Below are 22,685 nucleotides of genomic sequence, written 5' to 3' on the forward strand. Positions count from 1 at the left end.
GCAACCATCACAAAACAAGAGACCCGAGAACTAGAAAGGCGAGGCTTCACCACCCATTTATCCCTCCGCCTTTCAACCAGCCCCACATGTGATTATCGGCCAAGCTGGCACAATGAACTAACTCAGGTGTTTAACCAAGGAATTGTTGAGTTGACATGATGTGGTATTAGCCATTTTGAATCTAACAATCATATGATCAACTATTCAGGGAATAGCGAATTGAAAAGTAAGGTCAGGCTGAATTCCTTGGTGAAAAGAACATTTCCAGATCTATTCATAAGTGCATTTCTGTCCGTGATAAAATGATACCCATACACATACAAAGAAGACCAGTTACTCAGATGAAAGATTACTCACTAAAGCCAAAGATGAAGAAAATGGAGATATCTATCAATTGCTCTCTTCTGAAAGTGATCAAGTATGTGATCAAAATACATTGACACTGGTCATTGGAAAACAAAAGTTGGGAACAAAGAATGCTCTGTGATTGAAAAAAATATGGCCTTGGTGACATAACAACTCAGAGATAAAATGCTATAAATCCAAGGATTATTCTATTCACATTCCCTATCTGACAATATAAATAGAGTGGAGTACATAGAAATTAAATGGACTATAACTGTGGAAAGAGATGGTAGAGAAACTCAATGTCAATCAGCCTATACAAGGTCCGAGGCCAACTCTGGGATCGACCATAAGTTGTTCATGTGCATGTTCAGATTGAAGTGGATAAAAACAAGCCTACAAGGTTGTCATATGGCCTTGAATATATGCCACCTGAATTGGGACCTCCACAAGAATAGGTTTGATCAATTGGACTGAAGACGAGAGGAGTTGGTGGATGGCATCAAAAACATCACACACGAGAAAAACGAGAAAGAAGCGACCACAGTAAATGTCAAAAGAGACTCTAGAACTTGCTCTAGAAGGTGTACTAATCAGCCAGAAGAAACAATAAAGTAAGAACGAGATGAACAGAAGATTTCCAGGGCTGGATCAAGAAAACCAAGTGAAGTATTAAAATGAAATGTGGAAATACTTGGAGTCGGAGAATCAAAACAGGGAGAACATGCTCAACTTTCCTCAAGTTGAAAATAAAATGAAGCAACTCAAGCCATGAGTTGTAATATTGAAGGACTCCTAGGGAAGTGGCACAGGGAATATCGATAGAAGATGGAAGGCATCGCTATCATGGTTAAAAAGTAATTTGTTGGCATTTAATCATTTTGAGAGTTAGCATATGACCAAGCACTGGTGGTATTGAAGGAGATAGTCTGTTGCCAAAAGCATTAGTTATAAACAAGGCTTGGTAGAGTAATGGTTACATGTTGGGCCCCTAACTGAAAGGTCAGCAGTTCAAAACCACCAGTCACTCTGTTGGAGAAAATCAAGGCTTTCTCCTCCCATATGGAATTACAGTCTTGGAAACCCACAGGGGCAGTTCTATGTTGCCCTATATGGTCACTATGAGTCGGAATCCACTTGATGGTAATGAGTTTGTTTGTTTGCTTGGTTTTTTTTTTGTTTTGTTTTGTTTTTTGAGGGATTGATGGAATCCCACTTGTTCCAAAACACAGATGCCACACTGGAAGTGCTCACTCATTTTACACTAGACATTTAGAAGACAGCTACCTGGCATGAAGAGATCCACATTCATTCCAAAAGAAAGTTTATCCAACAGAATGTAGAAATTATCCACCAATATCACTAAGAAGACATGCAAGTATAATGTTGCTGAAAATAATTATAATTATTTTTGTAATTATAATTACAAAACAATTGCAGCAGTACAAACCGTCAGACATTAAGCTCGAAGTCAAAGGACATGGAACAAGGGATATCATAGTTGACATCAGCTAGAACCTGGCTGAAAGCAGAGAATACCAAAAATATTTGCCTGGGCCATACTAGCAAAATGCATTGGAAGACGTGTAGCCCAAATGCTCCTCAGAATGAAGATGGCGAAACCTTAGGTATACTATCAAGAAGGACCGATCTCTGAAGAAGGACACTATGCTTGGGAACAGAGAGGGTCTGGGAAAAGAGGAAGGCTCTCCGGGAGGTAGATTGACACAGTGGCGGCCTCCATGAGCTCAAACAGAGGAACAATTGTGAAAAGGACCAGGTAGTGTGCCCAGGGACGCTGTGAGTCAGAACCAACTCCAGAAGAGGAACAACTGTGAGGATGGCACAGGACAGGCAGTGTTGCCTTCTGTTGTGCCTGCGAGGAAGAGACTCAATGGCATCTGACAACAACAACAACAACAGCAGCAACATAGGCACAAAGATTAACCTGGATGACCTGCTGCTGCTGATCACAGACAGGTGAAAATACAGGCTTAGAAAATCAAACCAAAATTAGATCACCCACCAGGAAGATAAAGTAGTAGAAAATGTCAAATCAAACTCACTGCTATCGAATCAATGTTGACTCCTAGCGACCTTACAGGGTAGACTCGAACTTCCCCTGTTGGTTTCTAAGGCTATACGTCTTTATGGGAACAGAGCATTTCATCCTTCTCTTGGAGAACAGCTGATGAGTTCCCACTGCTGACCTTGTCAGTGAGCAGCCCAGTGGTGACCCAGTAGGTAGTCAGTCTTACATGGCAAACAGAGAAGCAGGTTTCACAGTCAGTAATCAAGAGTTTCCATAAGGTTTTCCGTGGCTAATTCCTCGGACACAGACAGCTTCTTCCTTCTCTGAGTCAAAACAGACTCCAGGGCACTTAATCAGAACGACGCTCAAGTGTAACGGGTGAAACGATTGACTTTCTGAAAACATTTGAGTCCAGTCCTGCCAGAGGTGAGAGGTGTAACTCAGTTACCTTGCAAGGAGCTTTCTGTGGAGCTGAGAGAGGAAATGAGATCGTTTAGAGTTCCGCTCTTCTGAACTTTCTGTTCACTGGCGCCACGTTTGGCCCAAAGATGGACTACATGCTCATTACCCAAGGAATTGGAGATAGATAGTCTCAGGTTTACATGAACAGGGTAGCGAGATGATGAGATTCATTTTTTCAGCAAATTGAGTCAGCAGGGTGGGTTCTCCTTCCAAATGTAATGGAAAAGGGGACCATATGTGAGATTATAAAGAGACTTTTCCCCAGCTTTGTCTCCCCCAAAGATAGACCAGTATCAGAGGCTGGTTGCCAGCACATGGTGGGAGGTCAGATGCTTAGAGATATCCTCCCTGAAGGAATTCAGTTGCCAGACTACTGTCTGGTCCCACCACAGGTAGGGCCCACTCCCTGCTGTCAAGGACAATGGGCTACTTCCCCCTAAAGGCTTGCGGCCATCAGTCTGGTCCCTGTAGGTGGGGTTCACACCCTACTGATAACGGTTTCCATGGAGAGCCAGAGAACAGGTCAAACCTGCTCAGTGACATCCAAAGTTAGGCTGCCATCTTGAATCTAGGATCTGCCATCTTGTCACATGTGTACCCCCAATACCTTCCCTTCCTATTGCATAGATACCTCTATATAGTCTCCCTCTCATTGCTGTAATACCTATAGCACAACCCCTTCCTGAGACATATGTCTTTACCTGTAATTAAGGGGCTTATAGACCCCCCCCCAAAGAGATATAAGCCTTGGTTAGCAATAAAGAAGCTCTCCTTCACCTCCCTCTCACCCTGGTGCTCTCCCCTGTTCCCTGTCCTCCTTCCTCTCCTCCTCTCTCCTACCCTCTTGTCTCTCTCTCTCTCTCTCCACATGAGCCACCAAGTGAAGCTGAGGTGAGCATGCTACCATAAAATGTGTCTGACTCCATTATTTCAATTTCTCTTCTATCTCTCCTTATTCTCTATGATGTTATTATAATCTTTATATATCTCAACCGTATAATTGGGCCTATCGAACTCGCGATTGGTTGTGGGGGCTGGCCTCCCCCACAACCACACAGTGAGCTGACCCTTTCATTCTAACTTAGAAGTCAGAAGTCTGTCACAATCCACATTCTTAGGACTGCATTCAATTAAAACTGTGTCGAGGCTTTATGTCATACGTCTGAGAAACAGTAAGGAGGACAGACAGATATCAGCCAGTTTAGTGAGTGTCCTGGCCACTTTCAGGTAGGATCAGAGCCTAACCATGAACTCTTAAGTGTGTACTGGGTGATGGGCACTTTATCGATGCTACCAGTTGCCAATTGTCTCCAGTTGATTCTGTCTCATGGGAAGCCCATCAGTGTCAGAGTGGAACTGTGCTCCACAAGGTTTGTAGCAGCTTGTCTTTCAGAAACAGATCACCAGGACGTTCTTGCTAAATGAACTTGGAACTTCCAATCTTTTGGTTAGCAGCCCAGTGCATTAACCATCTGTACCACCTGGGAAATTTGGTGTTTTGTTATATAAACTTGAGGCTACTAACTGCTAAGTTAGCGGTGCCAATCCACCAGCTACGCTGAGACAGAAAAGTATGTCTTGCTACTCTGATAAAGAGTTAAAGTCTTGGGAAAGTCACAGGGCCAGTTCTACCGAGACCTAGAGCAGTGGTTCTCAACCTTCCTAATGCTGCGACCCTTTCATACAGTTCCTCATGTGGTGGTGACCCCCAACCATAAAATTCTTTTCGTTGATACTTCATCACTGTAATTTTGCTACTGTTATGAATCAGGTGACCCTGGTGAAAGGGTTATTCAACCCCCAAAGGGGTTGCGCTACCCCCAGGTTGAGAACCGCTGTCCTATAGGGTCTTTCTGAGTCAGAATGGACTAGACGACTGAGTTTGGCTTGTTTGTTTTTTAGGGTTTTTATTTGGTTTGATTTGTTGTTGTTGTTAATTTACAAATGAGGAAGCCAAGCGAACAGAGTGGTGCAAAAAACATGTAAAGATATCAGTGACCACACTCTAGCACTGAGTGAACACATACTTTCCCCCTCCATATTCTCTAGGCAAGTCGTTCAGCTGTGTCTTTCCACCTTACGTGTACTTAACTCCTAGTGCTGTGAATTTTCCTTCCTGACCCTCACCAGCACACTAGCATATGGGTGGGAAAGTGCCACTCATGCCTTCTAAAGCAACCACTTGCTTCACACAAGCGCGCGCGCACACACACACACACACACACACACACACACACACTTACACACACTAACACTGGTGTCGGAAAGTTGATAAAGTTACAGGCTCTGGCAAAAGAATCCTTCACAAGGATGTTTACAATGATTGGGATCCATATAGTAACATACTTCTCCCCTCCGGAGAAGGCAGGCTCTAAGGCAAAGTTGACTTATAAACTGGCCAGTGAAGCTGTTTATTTCCTGCCCAGGGAGGAAGTAACTTTAGACCTGCAGGAATGTGGGTAAGGTAGCAACTTAAGACTTCAGAAGACAAAGGAGAAGTTCTACTCCCTTAAGGTCTTCCTTAGGAATGCGAACAAAGGCTTTTGGTTTTTTACTGACAACTCATTGGCTCTGTTGCCAGCCTTATATATGATGACTAATATTTATTTATGACTCTATGTGGCTTCAATGGCAAGGTCCTTGTTAACCTTAAGGGACAAGTTAATTGACAGATGAACTAAGCAGAATCCACTCTCTGGAGTGGTGTAAATGTGTATCTCTCCTATAGCATTAGAACAATGTTGCAGCTAATAACATTCTCCACAGTGCATGGCAGGAGCTCTGGTGACATAGTGGTTAAGCGCTGGGCTACATTCCCAAAAGTCAGCAGTTCAAAGCCAGCAAGTGCTGCTCAGGAAGAAGAGACATGGCTGACTATTCCCATAAAGCACTACAGCCTCGGGACCTACGGGGCAGAATGAAGTGGCAAAACAGTGTGCCTTCTAATTTAGCAGCACCACCAGAGAAAATAACCCCTCCTTCACAACAATCCCAATAAAACTCTGAGATTAAGTCTAATTCTATCAGTAGGTCACTTGCCTATCCATAAACCCAGGGGGAATTACATGTGCTCATTAACTAGGCCAATCATTCCGTGCTAGAGGATGAATCTGGGCAGGATGTAGCATTTCATCCCCACCCGACTACACAGGCAGAGCGAGAGGATTCTCCAAAGCAAAGTCTCCCTTTGTTTCCAGAAGGAACAAAGAGAAAACGAAGCAGACACAACCACGATATACAGCATGTACATGCCATATACAGCAGCATGCAGTTTTAGCAAAATAATTTGTCAATTTGACTATCAGATAAACCTGTCTCATGTCTTACAAAGTATTGCTAGGAATGACAAATTATGGTGGCCTTTGTGGAAAATAAGTTTACAATCCCTTCCCATTTGTTTTCTCATTTTACTAATAGGTAAACTTTGAATAAGGAGGAGAGCAAGAAAAAAATGCAGAAAGAGTAAGTAGCAGAGCTACAGGGCTCTATGACGGGGTGCATTTATAATATACTTGCTGAACGCCTTTACTGTAAACTTTAATTTTCTGAAGTGTCCTCAGTCATGCACACTATGTGTGTAAAAGCAGACAAAGATTTGTGGTGGCTTCTCCGACCTATGGTGAATGGATTGCAGGCTACCTCAGTTCTGCCAGGAGAGCCCCAGCCCACTGCAGATTCCCCTAGATTCCTGGTGGATGTTGTTCAGGTGTGTTTGGAATCTTTCCTAAATTTTAAACCTATAGTTACACATAATGCTGAAATTGCCAAGGATATTTTTAGTACCAGCAGAGATTTAGTTTTCAGAAAGAGCCACAGATTAAAATGAGTTTATTTAGAAATTAATGACTTTTTCATGTCTCTCTACATGTCTGTAATAACATCTTACTTTTCATTGCCATATGAGATGTGTAGCACCAGAAAACTTTCCAGATACAAAATCTTATTTTAGTTTTTTCACTTTGCCATAATATTTTTACTTTGCAGCTTGGTTAGCTTACACATCTGGGCCGTAGATATAAACATTAATCTATTAAAAATAAATGGCAGCAGAGGGGAGAAATGGGGAGCTAATAACAATAAGTATGTTCGGAAATGGTACAATGTATTCATTCAAATTAAGAAGACAAAGGGAAGGAAAGGGGATGGGGATGTGAACGCGTATGTCAGGGTAAACCAGAGAACTAGGGGCCCTGAGTGACCCACAGGCCACAGTCGTGCTGCCCCTGTGGGTTCTGAGACTGTTACGCCTTCTCTGTCTCACCGGGACAGGCTCACGGTTTCTAACAGCTGACCCTGCAGTCAGCAGCTCGATGTATAACCCGCTCTGCCTGCAGGGCTCCTTCCCTGGAAAAGAGGCCAGCTTTCACTTCATTGTGTTGGTGATCATTGGCCATGACTAACAGGGGGTCATCTGACTTGGAGAACTGGGTTCAGACATGGAAAATCGCCAAGTAGAGGGAAAATGATTGATCCGATTCCATGGAGTCTGAGATTAACCTACCCTAGGATCGCATGGCTCCACAGTCTTTCAGACAGTAAGGGACGTCGGGAATCCATTTTCAATCTCTGCCTCAACTAGTCTTGACATTAAAGCCTTTCCGCGATGTTGGAGATTTCAGGTGGTCTTTCAATGTTCCTTCGAACTTGGCAGGTCATCCTTGGGACGGGGAAGCAAGAAAAGTTCATTCATAGATGTTTCATAGCTCAGTTACTAGTTCTCCCTCATTGAAAAGCAAAATTGGGGGAAAAATAATAATAATAAGCAGCTTCCTATGAACTCGCTTGACAGACTGCCTTTGTGTATCTGCCAGAGAAAACCCTTCCTTATGTCTGAGGGCAGTTTACCATAAGCAGCAAAGTTGGCTGGTCCTCAGCCTTTAAGAAGTTATTTTGATAATACTTCTGGCCTCCTTGGGTGACTGTGTTAAAAGCAGATGCAGGCCCCCACTGCTTTCCTATCTCCCTTTCCTCGCTCCCTGAGCGTTTTAGCAGCTCCATTAAGGTATTCAGATGCCCAAGTATCAGATCCCAGGAAGAGGCTGACTGCGCTGGACCTATATGGAGCAGATTTTAGTTAACTGATATGCTTAAGTGTTTGAGATGGAAATGGATTGAAACTACCACAGAAAGAAATGATCCACCCCAGGCTTTCTTAAGGCAGCTACAAATTGTTTGATGACCGACATTCATCACACATCACAATGATTTCTTAAACAACGTTGTCTACTCTCCACCATTGAGTCAATGCAGGCTTGTAGTGACTCCCTGTGGGTTTCTGAGACAGTAACAGTTTATGGGAGTAGAGTGCCCAGTCTTTCTCCTGAGGAGCTGCTAGTGGTTTCGAACTGCCGACCATGAGAATGGCAGCCCAATGCTGAACCACTGTCCGGGTACATTAAAAATATGAACCATGATGGAACCAGTGGCTCAGCTGGAATGCTGAGTTTAATCCGGGCACTGGAGGTCCGACTCTGGGCCAGATGTCATCCCTTCAGCTGCCAGATCAAGGCACGTCCAAGGCTCCCCGGGGCAGGGTTGGGGTGCTCAGCAAGAGTAGCTTCACATTCTGGCAACTGGACCAGTCGCATCTGTGACCTGCAACATTCTTATTTCCCCTGCGTCACCTCCCAACCACAATACCCCACGTGCATCCGGGAAGAGTTGTGCTCCATCCAGCTTTCGGAAATAGACCTCCTGGCCTTTTCTCCAAGGCACTGCTGGGTGGCTTTGGAGCAATAAACTTTCAGTTAGCTACTAAGTGGTTAACTGTTGACATCACCCAGGGGTTCGTTCTAGCCTCGACTGCTTCCAAATGTGTTTGTGACAAGAGATGCCAGGAAATAAATAGAATACAACGATCTAGTTTTGGCAACTTTGCTATGTTTACTGTAGAATTTATTTCATCTCATTGTTTTATTTTTCTCAGTTTTAAATGAATTTTCCCACCTTAAGTCAAAGACCCCGTGAGAGCACAGTACACCTGAAAGCTTCTTTCAAGTAGAAAGCCTATTAGCACTAATATTATTTGTTTTGGTAAGATTCTTTAAGAGTTCTTATGTCACCTTCTTGGCATACTTCATTAAAAATCTTATGTATACATCTTGGCTGGATTCAGATTTTTAATGGTATAACATGATGATGATGATGGTGGTGGTGATGATGTCAGATATGCTCAGCCCTCAGTGATAATCTAAAAGAATGTTGATGCTCACTTTTTTCACGGTTATAAAATCAACTATTTTTAATCATTAGTATACTGAATTAGGTTGGGGTCTCTAGAGAAGCAACACCAATGACTTTTATATGAGTGTGGACAGAAAAGAGACTTATATGGAGAAAAGGCTCATACAGTTGTAGAAGTGGGTAAGTCAGCCCAGTTCAAGTCCCTGGGCTGTATGGGAAGCTGATGACTTCTTCTGACCCTTGTAGCTGGGGCAGCCTCCCTCAACTGTCTGAAGGCTGTAACCAGACAAAGGAGGCGGGATTCCACCCTATTCTTCCCCTAACTGCTGGACTGCTTCACAGAAGACCCCATCATGGAGTTGACCGCACTGTTAGATCGCATTATGGGAGAATCCTGGCCCAGCCAATAGTTGACATAAAATGTAACTACCACATACCTCATATCATAAACGTGTGCGCCGCGCGCGCGCGCACACACACACACACACACACACACACACATAAGAATGAGTCACAAAGTAGCGCTCCCATCATTCCAGCTCACACATGAATAGGTTATTCCAAACAAAATATATTTGCACACATCTCTGCTATAAGAGGTTGGCTGCAGACAAGCTCTCTCTCAGATATCTCATGGCCAGGGAGTGGATTCAGACTCCTAATGGCCCTACAGGACAGGGTAGACATGCCCCTGGGGGGTTCTGAGACTCTTTTTGGAAGTAGAAAGCCTCAGCTTTCTCCCACAGACCTGTTTGTGGTTTCAAACTTCTGACCTTGCAGTTAGCCATGGGGCAATAATATCAGGTGACTTCAAAAAGCTTCTGGGAAAATGTCCATCATTAGTTTAATTCCATGGTTCCAGGAATGTTTTGAAGACAATCAATGTTTTGAGGTCCAATCAATACAAGGGCTTCAGAGGAAGTGGTCTAGGCCAGGAAAATTGAAGGCAGAATCCGTTCAGAAGGTGATGGTGACAAAGGGGTGATGTTGATCGATTTTCTCAGAGAACATAGGATAATATCGGGGACTTATTAGGAAGAAGGTTTCAGAAAATTAAAAATCGCTTTGTGAGATAAGGCTAGGAAGGTGGCCCCGATTATTTCTTTTTCTGTCACGACAATGCAACTGTTCAGTCTCTGAGGGCAGCAAGGCCGCCTTAGGAGGGTTTCACTGGGAGCCCTCATCCCATCCTCCCTATACCTCGGATCTTGCCCTCCAGCCTTCCTTTGTTCCCCAAACTCAAAGACAATTAAAAGGAGCACAGTTTTAGTCCTACAAGGATGCTAAACCTGCCATGTTGTCTGCGGTGTAACTTGGTGGTGTAAACAGAGCTCTTTGGGAAAAGATTAGAGATGTAAATGCTGCCTGCAGATGTGCATAGATTTAAGTGAAGGCTGTGCCAAGGGACAATGCATTCTGATATTTGTTTAATAAGCTTACTGTCCTGTGTGTGTGCGAATGAGTGTGTGATAGGTCCTGTTGGGTGGACCAATCACTCGTTTCAGCAAGCCCCATGAACTGGAGAGTCACCTGGTAAGAGGGACTAGGGCATGTATGTCCTAAATGACAAGCAAGAGACAAAGAAAGAACTCACCCGATTGGAAGCGCGCATCCTCTGCTGATGCCCGTACAGGCTGATCACCCTGTGGATGAACACAAATCAGGTCATTTGGGACCCTAACACCATTGGCAAAAATATCCTCCCTTTACCATATTCTACTGGCTGGAATAAAACCACAACCCCACCCACACTCAGAGAGAGGATTACAGGGAGGTGCAACCGAATGGAAGTGGAAATTTGGGGCAGGGGTCACCCCAGGTTCAGTCTCCATCTCCAACAAGCACTCAGGTGATGCTCCTGGTATTGACTGGCCCGGGGGCTACCAGCACCCTGTACTAAGAAAAACCAAACCCATTGCCATCAAGTCAATTCCAATTTATAGCTACCCTGCAGGACAGGGTAGTACTGTCTCTGGGTTTCTGAGACTGGAACTCTGTACCATACTAGAAAACCTCATCTTGCTCCCACCCCCATTCTCACCCCCCACCTGAGTAGCTGGTGGTTTTGAACTGCTGACCTTGCATTTAAGCACTCAAGACAAGGGTCAAAACTAGTTTGAGCTCTTGACCCCATACGTTTAATTCTTTCATTATATATGCCAAAATCTCCCCAAACTGGCCTGAAGATACCTGCCATTGATGGATCTAGTTTCATTTTGATTCCACATTTATGCTTGAAACTGTGAGGTATTCAACAGAGTTGGCATCTGATTGCTTCGGTTTGTATTCTGTGTTGGGCCACAATCAGCAAGGCCAGCAGTTCACAAACACCAGCCAGTCCTCAGGAGAAAATGAGCTTTCTGCTCCCGTAAGGCGTTACAGTCTGGGAAACTCAGATACGTTATAAATTGTTGTCAGGGCTAGGATTGACTCTTCCATCTCACGGATCTGCCCACCCCTGCTGTAGACCATCATGGTTGCCCTTTGTGCTTCTCTCATCAATTGGGCATCTACGGTCATTTCCGTTGGACTCACGTGTTTAACCAGGGAAACGTCGTTTTAAAGAAATGGAAAGAGAGGGCGTAAAGGTCTGAACACTCTTTCATTGACTTTGAAGTGGATAAATGCATCTATACTTGGAAGAAAAGACTTTTAAAGTATTTAGAGCATCTTACTTAGCGAACTACAAATAATTCTTCCCTGGACTTTATGTGAGCAAAAAATAACATGAACAGAATTAGAAACATTCTCACCAAAAGAGTAAAGAACTTTGCCCGAAAGTTTCTCAGTAATCTCTCCCAGACAGGAAGCTGTTATCTGCCCTTTCTTTGAAAATGCTCTTTAGACCCTTAAGGAGGTAAACTCAGCTCTCAGGCAGACTTTCCTTCCTCCCTGTGGGGTGGGAGCGGTGTTAGATGACAGACAGATGTTAAACAAAGATACCTCCCCACACAATTTCCTTTGACTCTGAGTGAGCACCAATCTCTATTTTTTTAAAAAAAATCTGAAAATAAGCCTGTCAGAGGCTTCTGAAATTAACATAATTCATAATCCCCCCTCCCTAGTATCCTCAAACACTTTCTCTTCCTAACATCATGAATACCCTACTGTCTGTGAAGACTTTCCAAGAAAGATGGTGTTCCAAGCTTACAGCAAGCCTCCTAAACTCACCCTCTCAGTAAGCCTGCCACCACAGTGGAGTTCATGCTGACTCCTGGCGGCCTTGTGTGTGTACGCATTGGCTGACCATTCAGAAGTAAATCACTATCCCCTTCCTTCTGAGGCGCCTCTGTGGAGTCAAACCTTCAACCTTTAAGTTAGTGGCCCCACCATAGCACATCCATGTCATGCTTTCTGTAGCCATAGTGCCTCTGTATTTTGCAATGCATTGCTTTCCTAAGGCCACACATCAGAGGATTTTTCTTGCCTTCCCTACTATTAGATCCTTGTATTCACTGTGGCACACAAGCAGTGTTGTTTCAGAAAATATGGTTTCACAAAGGCCTTTTCTGTGTTGCAGTCCTGCTAGAACCTCGTAATACTTTCTGGACTTTATCCTAGGGGGACCCTCAGCAATATCAGATGCTGTTAGCAGTCGTGACACCATCTGTTGAATTGCCAGTCCACTCATTAGTGGAAAATACAATGTGAGAGCTTTGCTTCAATTCTCCTGTGGCGTCTAGATCATTTCCAAAAGAAGAGGAAGCCAATCTGGTGCTCAAAGCCATGGTCAATGGGATCTCTTGAAACTTTTTTTCCTAAAAATGGTAGGAATAATTCATCCTTTCAATACTAGAAAGTTGCATAATTGATTTCAGATTACAAATATAAATAAAAGACAAGACTATGAATGAGTGTATGACTTTGGAAGGATCGCCATGAGCGATTTCATCTGGATTTTCAAATGCTCTTTCCCCTCTCCACACAGCCAAGCAAACACAGAAGTGTGTGCATACATATCCTACATCATAAAGGATGCACACACACACAAAGGGGGTACCTCCCAAATTGGAATTTTTTTCAAAGCTATGTATTTAAACTTTTTTACAAAACAATTTTGTCAACTTCAAAGTACTCTCCATTACACTTAATATATTTGTCCAATCTATAATTCCATTCTTGGAAACATTTTTCATACTCATCTGTTTCGATATGACATTGTCTCCCTCGTTTTTATCTTCATCTTCTAAGTCATAAAATCACTGTTCTTTCATGCTCCTCTTCATTCACAAAAACAAAAGGAAATTGAACATAGTGAGGTCAGGTGAGTCGGGTGCCTGGGGCAAGAGAGGCATGCTGTTTTTTGCCCAAAACCAGTGCACTGAGAGGGCTGCATGAGCAGTTGCATGTCATGGTGGCAAAACCAGTTCCCATCTGCCACTAAGCATGCCTTTTTTTGTCAAACACTGTTCCAGAATCTTTTCAAAACTTCTAAATAGAAAACTTGATTAACAGTCTGACCTGGTGGAACAAACTCCAAATGCACTGCAAGTCAACATTTTCATCCATTCAGAAAGTTGATGGATGTCTGCAACGAAGCTTGTCATCAATCAACATTTTATCTTTTTTGAAACAAGAAAACCACACATATACTTGAGTTTTGTCCATAGGACCGTCCTTGTAAACTGTGTTCAACATCACAATGCTTTCTGGGGCATTTTTACAGAGCAGGAAACACAATTTCACAGCTGTTCTCTTAATCAGCCATCACCAAAATAGAGCTTTGAGTGAACCTGCTTTCACAAAATAATTTACTGTGGCCAGAGAGAACCTTCCCAGGTGAGGCCACTGGGTGCACTAACTGAAAGCAAGTTGCTTGATGGTCGCTCTGCCCAGTGAAGTTTTTCTCTCTGCTATTTTTTTGGGGGGGTACCCTCTTGTATATATACACAAGAATATAATATGCTATGTTGCTGCTGTTCCCACTGCTGCCGAGTGGTGCAGATTCACAGTGACCCCTTGTAGGTTGCTAAGACTGTATAACTGTTTATGAGCATAGAAAACCTTGCCTTTCTCCAGTGGGGCAGTTGGAGGTTTCAAACTGCTGACCTTGAGGATCCCAGCACAACACATAACCACTACATCACCTTGGCTCCCCCCTGCTGCTACTTCTACATGCCATCTAGTAGACTCTGACTCCTGATGCCTCCATGTGTACCGAGCACACTGCCTTCCGGGTTGTCAAGGCTGTGACCTATCAGAGGCAGACCATCAGAACTGCTCTTCCTGGTCGGTGCTTCTCGCTGGGTTGAAGTGCCTCCCTCGGTGTTAGCAGACAAGCGCTTCACTGCTTGCATCACCTAAGGACTCCCATCAAATTCTACAGAAAAGTTAGATAACTGAGAACTAAAACCCCTTCTTGAATTTGGCAATGGAGAAGTCATTTGTGATTTGGACTATATTGAGTTTGTGGGCAGAAAGTAGACTTTTAGTTGGATGAGCTGAGAAATGAAGCCAAGCCCACTAGCATACAGTTGATTCTGACTTATAGTAACCCTTTAGGACAGAGTAGAACTGCCCCCAAAAGACTTCCAAGACTGTAAATCTCTATGGAAGCAGATGCCATATCTTTCTCCAACAGAGTGCTTAGTAGGTTCAAACAGCTAGTCTTTCAGTTAGCAGCCAAGCTTAACCATTGTGTAGGAGCAGGCGAATTCAGGTGAGCTAGAGACTACATTTTTACAACTCACTGCATCGAACTGATGCGGAGTCACAGCGACCCTATAGGACAGGGTAGAACTGCACCTGTGAGTTTACAAAAGGATAACTCTCTAGCTGAGTAGAAAGCACCATGTTTCTCCAGCAGAGCTGCTGGTGATTTCACCTGCGAACCTGTGGTTAGTACCCTGTGTTAGGCAGGGTTCTCCAGAGAAACAAAACCAGGACATTTTAGATAGAGAGAAAGATAGATAGATAGAGAGAGAGATAGATACATTTTAGCTAGATAGATAGATAGGTTTATACAGCACAAAGGAATATAACAGCTAATTAGTCCACACAGCAATACAGAGGGCTCAGTTCAACTCACTTCCGTGAAACAGTTAATATACTGGAAGTCATTCAACTCATGAGGGCTGCCGGGTCCAAGGTCAATGAAGCAGACCACTGAGTCTTCCCTCAGGCAGCAAACAGCAGGGCAGGTCACCAACCATCAGCAGCTCAAGAGCGTAGTGAAGCAGGCCCAGATGGGATATCAAACTCAAGCAATGCAAGATGACAGAATCCATCAGCCTCAAACTCAAAGCAATGTGCACACCAGCAACGTGGTGAAGCAGGTCTCCAAGGAGCCTCAAGCTCTAGTGACACAATCCATGGGGTGGCTTGTCCCACAGGAAGTGTAGTTCACATGTTAAGGCAGAGAACTAGCTAAAGCAGCTGCACGCTGGTCTGATCACCAGAGAACAAGAGAAAAAGAGGGGCGGGTCTTGCCGAGTGAGAGTTCTCTTTGCCTGCCAATCAAACTGCAACCTTATTAAGCCCACCTGTTCCTTTTGGCCAGGTTGGCACAATAAACTTACTTATCACACAGCCCCTAATTGAACCACTACTCTACCAGGGCTCCTTTCTATTTTTATAGCAGTCAAGAAATAAAATGGTGTGCTCAGGAGGTCTCTAAACAAGACCTCCTTTTAAACAACAAGAGAGTAAAGAGGTCATTTTGAAGACTAAGGTGCGCCTGCTCAAAGCCATGGTATTTTTAATCATATGCAATCTAAAAATGGGACAATAAACAAGGAATGGAAGACTACAAAAGAATGGATACATTTAGATTGTGGTGTTGGTGAAGAATGTGGGAAGTCTAGCTACTGGGAGTGACTGCAGACTTCAGGGCCTTTCTCCTGAAAGTCTTCAGACCAGAGATAGGAAAAAGGGTCACACTCAGCCCGACTGGACGCTGGATGGAAAAGTCAGTGTTCATCCCGCTAACGGTGGATCTCCTATTAGTGGCTGGGTTTTTGTAGGCTTTCCCCCGTTACCATTTCCTTTTACAGACATTGCTCTTGCAGTGCACCAGGACATGCTGTGTCACTTTTAGCTACTGGACCAGAGCCCAGGCTGCTCATTTCTCCCTCATCTCCAGCCATGACCTTCCCTGCTCCCACACTCTGTGCTAGGAACTCCCCTTTAAAAACTCTTGATCAAGGAATTGTGTTTACTCTGCCCTCCACCTCCCTTTGTAGCAAGAATTCCTTCCATTGTTCCCCCTTCTAGCTTGCCCAAGAATCTGCCTTGTCTCTCTAATGGTACTGTCCAAAGAACAATCGAATCTGTCTCAGAGGAAGCATGCTCCTTATGATGGAAGAGGGTGAGGCTTAGTATCATATGCTTTGGACATGTTATCAGGAGAGACCATTCCCTGGGAAAGGACATCATTGTAAAGTGTGGGGTTAGCTAAAAAGAGAAAGATGAGGTGAATTGACATTGACAGTGACTGCAACAATGGGTTCAAGCATATGCACCTCCGGAACAGGAGAGAAGAGACTGTAGGTCAAAGTGAATAGAGTAACAACTAGAAAGGCCAGGAGTAGAGGGTAGAGACAAATTATAGTCGGCTTTGACTTTCAGTCTTAGAATTCCATACTTCATTGTGGTTAGCTTCTGTTGAGTCACTGCTGACTCATAGCAACTGCTAGGCCAGGTTGAGTCGAGAAACAAATAGAGTGATGCTTATATATGTATAAGAAAGAACTTTATGTCAAGAAGCAATTATATATCAAGAACATATCCCAGGGCAGTCCAACTCAAGTCCCTAAGTGTGATACTAGTCCACAAGTCCCTCTTCAGACTCATGCATCCGCATGGAGTGATGCAGAATGTAGGAACATCATAGGCTGGCGAGAGCAAAGTCCTGTGGATCCTAGAGAATTCTGCCAAGTCATGGTTCTTTCAATATTCTTCACCAACAGTGTAATTCAAATGAATCAGTTCTTTGGTCTTCCTTATTCATTGTCTAAATTTTATATGCCTATGAGGTGGTTGAAAATAACATATCTTGGGGTCAGTGGTACTTTGGTCTTCAAAGTTACATACTTGTTCTTAAAAACTTCAAGGAGGTCTTGGGCTGTGCATTTGTCCAATGGCATACAGCCTCTGATTTCTTGACAGCTGCTTCTGGGAACATTGATTGTGGGTCTAGTCAAGATAAAATCTTGACAAGTTTAATTTTTTTCTCTGTGTATCATGATGCTGTCTACTGAAACATTGTCTTCAGAGATGCAAAGATCTAAATAGAGGATATGATGAGGCCAATAGCTTTCCATTTTAATAATTTTAATAAAAATTCCTATGATTTGATAGCCATACTTTTTAACTTACCCATGTGTGCATGCATAATTTACCATCTAAACCATTTTATGTGTACATTTTACTGGCATGAATTTCAGTGACAATACTGTGCAACCACCAACACTATATAGTCAAACTTTTTCATCCCACAAAAGAAAGCCATAGAGTGAAGCAGTGACTCATTGCCTTCACGCCCAGTCCCTGTTCACCTTTGAGCTACTCTCTGTCCTTATGAATAATTAATGAAGCTTGGGCAACTGCCTGAATACAAGAATTTAACATTTTAAGGAGATAGAGATGGAGGTAGTATTGGAAGTGGGTTGGCAATGAGCTGAACTGGGAGCAGGGAAATGTATCCCAATGTATAGCATTAATTTGGGTCAGAGTTGATAGGAACGGACCAGTTGTTTTTCTTTTACATTCCTTGAACTACAACTTGGGACCACCTTCTGTATGGCAATTCAGGAGCCTTGGTGGGTGGCGGGTTACACATCGGCTTGCTAGCCACAAGGCCAGCCATTTGAAACTACTAGCCGCACTTTACAGGAGCGAGATGAGGCAGTTGGCTCCCATACATGTGCACAGCTTCTGAAACCCAAAGGTAGTTCTACTGTCCTCTCTAGCCCTCACTACGAATCGGCATTGACTCAATGGCAGTAGGGGGGTGGGTGGGATAGTGGTTTCCATGTTGCGCTGCTAAGCATAAGGTCAGTAGTTCACATCTACCTGATGCCCCTCAGGATAAAGAAGAGGTTTTCTGCTTCCTCAAAGAATCCCAGCCTCTGAAATCCAAAGAGCCAGCTCCACCAAATCATACTGAGCTGATATGAATTGGAAAACACACAACGGCAGGGAGTTTTGAACCATACCGTTCACGTTAAGGGAAACACTTTAATTCAGAAGGTGGCATCATTATTGTCAATAAGAATATAAATGAAGACATTAATTGCCTCCACGTGGTGCTCTTACAAAATGTATCTGGCTCTGAACTATTGCTTAACAGACATCAACTCACATGAATCCGACAGCCCAGAGGGAGGTCCTTGTACCGCCATTTCCAGTCATGGTCAATGGGACTCAGAAAAGTTCAGGAACACTTCTGAGGGCATACATCTTCTAAAAGGACAAATAGAATGCAAGATCAATTTGCCTGAGCCCAAGCCTGAGCTATCGGCCACTCTCCTCTTAAAACCTGCAGGATGAGTATCTGCTAGACTCAGCACTTGAAAGATCAGGACCATGGTGCTCAAACCCATGTTGGATGAAGCTGGTGCCAGAACTCATCATCTGTAATTGTCAAAGCCCCTGAGGCGGTTCTGATGTGATCTAGGATTCTACTGGAAGCCTAAACTCTATATAATGCCAAGAGGCTGTAGGAAAGATTGGACACATCACTTTACTATCACTATCACTAACTACCACTCACTTTCACTGAGATTTAATCAGACCCTTCAGTAGCCTAACAGAAACCTTTTAACTGCAACCTTAAAAGTCCCTCGACAAAGTGCCTTAAAATAAAACACTATAAATAAGCTCTTTCCAGTCCCGACAGATGACCTCACCTGACCCCTCCACCTGAAGGCTCACCATGCCCTGGCTCTGTGGTCTTCAATCACGTCTTCGGTCAAACAGAAGTTCACTCCTGACTCAAGCTCAGGGATCCCTGGTGGTACAGTGGGTTAAGCATTGGGCCACTGACTTCTCAGCCATTCAAACCCATCAGCCATCAGCTAATCTTCAGGAAGATGATGAAAGTCTCATTACAGGGTCACTGAGCAGGAACTGAACGGATGTCAGTGGGTTTTGGTGCTTTGATATGACACAACACCAACGAATTAATAGCATCACCAATGTTGCGGCGTTTTCACACATGCCAGGCATGGTGCTACGTGTTTTGCACAGGTTAGCTCATTTACTCCTCATCACAGCTCTAGGGAGTGGGCACTCTGCAGATAATCATTTTCCAGGAGAAGAAGTTGAAAAGAACTTGCCCTTGGTCCCTCAACTCACCAGCAGAGCCTGGATTTCCTCCCGGTTCTGCCTGAGCCCAGGGCCCATTCCTCTAAGTACTTCCACAAATGGGCATTCCCACATGCGTGTCCCGGAGCTTCCTCCACTCAAGATGAAGACTCCTTCTCGCCACAAACGGCCTTCTGCTGCTGCCCTCCCCAAGCCAGTGCTGCTTCCTGACACCTACCGCGCACTTCGGGAATCACTGGATCACCCGTCAAACGCCCTCACTGCAGCGGCTGTTGGTCCCTGAGTCCTCTGGATGTGGCCCTTCTAAGGTACCAAACCCTCCTCGCTATGCCCACTGTTCTCTTTCCGAGTCTCATTTTCCAGATGATATTAGTAACACCACGAAACACGTTCACGCTTTCACATCAAAATCCTACGTCAGTGGTTCTCAACCTTACCGCGACCCTTTCATACAGTTCCTCATGTGGTGGTGACCCCCCAACCATAAAATTATTTTCGTTGCTACTTCATCACTGTCATTTTGCTACTGCTATGAATCAGGTGACCCCTGTGAATGGGTCGTTTGGCGCCCCCAAAGGGGTCGTGACCCACAGGTTTAGAACCTATGTTGATGGTTCTAGTCTGGTCTCTAGATGGCCTACATTTGACACAGAAGCTTAACATCTTCAGTTGTGCCTTGAGCCCTAATTTAATGATGAACCAGCCTTTCTTCACAAGGCTTCCAAATACTTCTTCACAGCCATTGCTTTCCCTGGTCCCTGGTCTCTTTTCTGTACCTCATAGGCACAGTCTGCTCATCTCCAGATGTTCTACATCTGGACCCTCGGCAGAATCTGGCCCAAAGACACACTGAACCATGTTGGCTCAACCGGTTCAGATTGTGCACAATGTGTAATGTGTGTTAACTGTCAACATGTAAGGAACTGAGAAAATGTTTGCGAAACTCCAGATGTCTTTGTTCTCTCGTAAACGTATTTCAAGAGCAGCCTGTGGCCTTTACTACCCTATATTGTGCCTCCAACCAAACTTGCCTCATGCATTTACAATACCTACCTGACCTTGTAGGTATCTGGGTTGTGACCTCTACTCTGGGCCATTGTAAGGGCTCCAAAATACCATATATCTCCATGCTTTTGTAACTTTGTTCATGTGTATGCTTAGGTAATAGTGCCCTTGTTCCACCTTGTAAAATCCTCTTTATCTTTTAAGGTCCAGATAAAGACTAGCTCACCATTTCCATGAAGTCCTTCCAATAAAATCAATCACACTTTTCTCAATACTCCCATAAAACTCGACCTGGATTTCCAGTACAGAACCTTCCAAACTACAATAGGCACTTTTATATATTTCCTCTCTTGGCAAGATTGGGAAACCCCTGAAGAAAGGTTTAGTTTTGTTCAGCTTTCTACCCCTACCGACATGTCTATCATGAGCAATGAAGCATGTAAACTCATTGCAGTAAAAGGATAGTTTCCTCTCTCGGTTGATGTCTTTTCTTGATCACATCTCTAAAACTAAGCAAGCAAAAGACTTAGCACCATACATAAGTTTCAAGCATCTCTCTAGCAAAAGTATCTAGTGCATGAGGGCTGGCTCTCCCTGGGTTCTCTATGTATGATATAGAAAGCGGCATAAACACAACCTCCCCTCTCTGCTATGATTCACAGCATCAAATAATATCGATTATTATTCCCAGTTGTGATAAACATCTAGAGTGATAATTATGGCATGGATGAAGTCTGTCTCTTCTCTTCTCCAGTGTTTGGGCATAGTAAGGCTTCCCAGGAAGCTCACTTCTGACTTCACCCTCTTCATTCCTGAAGGCCTCGACACCTTCCGTTAACTGAGAAGACCAGATGTCTAAGCCTCTGGATCTAGGCTGAGAAAGAGAACGTAGCAATTGGATGGCAAGCAAAAGATGCCCAGGAGGTGGCAGGTAGCTCTTGCCATGGCGGGAGAGGGAAAGAATCCTACGCTCTTGCCCCTGCATGTAAACGTCTGACGGAAGGATGGCAGTTGCCTGGGAAGTGACATCGCTGGAGGAAGGGCAACATTCTTTCAGGAGCTGCCTCCATTTTTTTTGCCCAGACCATCTGCTGACAGACAACCCCATACCAGAGGCAGCTGACACCTATTATTATGCGAACTATTCACATTTCGCTCGCTCTAATTTTTCTTCCTCTACCATATTTGACTGTGGAGCAAAAAATGGACAAGGAAGCACACAAATCCCTGTTAAAAGCTATAAAGCACATACGTAGCCTGATCCGGGGCTCGGCTTATGAGTGACTCTCCCAAAGGATCTTCCTAATGGGACGAAGGGAATCAGACAGGAACCTAGCAGTCTGCCCTCTGCAGAAGGAATGCCAGACATTTCAGACTCAGATTCGGATCTTTATTTGGAATAGTTTTCTTTTCTTGTGATCCAATTTCCTCTTAATTAATCAGGAGGTTTGGGGGGTATTTTTGTTTTGTTTTGGTTTTGTCTCTGTGTTGTTGGCCCTCGGGGCATATCATCAGATGCTGTTGTACTCTGAAAACACATTTCATTTCCCAAATGGTTTTCATCCTAGGAGGTAAATGACCTACATCATGGAAAACCGACATCAACATTTATCTTTTTCTTTTTTTCAAAATGAATGTCTCTCCATCAGAAGGAATTAACTCGCATCTTTTAAAAAAAAGAATGTAAAAAAGATAGTGGTTTTCGATCTGTGGCTAACTGTGCTGGAGGGGCTGAGCTCTGGGCTGGCTGATCTGGCTAAGTACCCTCTCTACGTGCATCTTTGTTTTGGTTTGGCGTGAGTATTTTGTTTTATTTTCTGTTCAAAGATCTATTTCTGCAAACCTTTAAAACAGTGTTGAATTTCAGGCTTTGTCTTAAGGGTCAAAAGAATGGCTTTGCCCCATGAACTCAAAAGTTGGCTAAGTATGGTTTTATTATTTAAAAACTTCCCATTTTGTCTTTAAAGGAAATAAGCTTTTCTTTTTGCATAAAATATTTGAAACACTATATTGTGATAATAGTCTATAAAATGCAATGTGTACATAACCTTTATAATTAAAAAAACTAATGATTGACCATAATTTTATCCGTCTCTAGTGTATGAATGTGGTAGATGTACAAATAAATCAAACCTGGGACTAGAAAATGAATCTCTAACTGCCTAGGCTTTAGTTTCTTCACCATCTGGGCCTGCATGTTCTCATCTGGGAAACAGTTTGGATGAAATGACTCCTAAGAGCGATAGCTAATGGATTTGAAGACTGAGGAAAAACGGCAACTTAGATATAGTGGCAAAAAGCCCAAGCTTTCAGACAGGTTTGGATATCAGATCCTCATGGCTGTAGGAGTCAGGTTTTATGTTCTTCCTCTATAAAATGGGACGGATTAAGA

The 22,685-nt window shown here is 43.7% G+C and overlaps 1 long non-coding RNA gene across 1 annotated transcript in view; it reads right to left on the minus strand.

Annotated features, from left to right (window-relative positions):
- The window catches only part of LOC123521383, a 15,795-nt gene extending 2,773 nt beyond the window's left edge, over positions 1 to 13,022 (minus strand). The window contains exons 1-3 of the long non-coding RNA XR_006679834.1: positions 11,776 to 13,022; positions 10,617 to 10,665; positions 7,341 to 7,496 (exon numbers count right to left, since the gene is read on the minus strand). This is a non-coding gene — a long non-coding RNA (uncharacterized LOC123521383). The remainder of the gene's footprint in view (positions 1 to 7,340; positions 7,497 to 10,616; positions 10,666 to 11,775) is intronic.
- Between the last annotated feature and the right edge of the window lie 9,663 nt (positions 13,023 to 22,685).

This window comes from Echinops telfairi, unplaced genomic scaffold (assembly GCF_000313985.2).
Source record: "Echinops telfairi isolate 266 unplaced genomic scaffold, ASM31398v2 ScPeMD7_1;HRSCAF=3_0, whole genome shotgun sequence".
Classification (NCBI taxonomy): domain Eukaryota; kingdom Metazoa; phylum Chordata; class Mammalia; order Afrosoricida; family Tenrecidae; genus Echinops; species Echinops telfairi.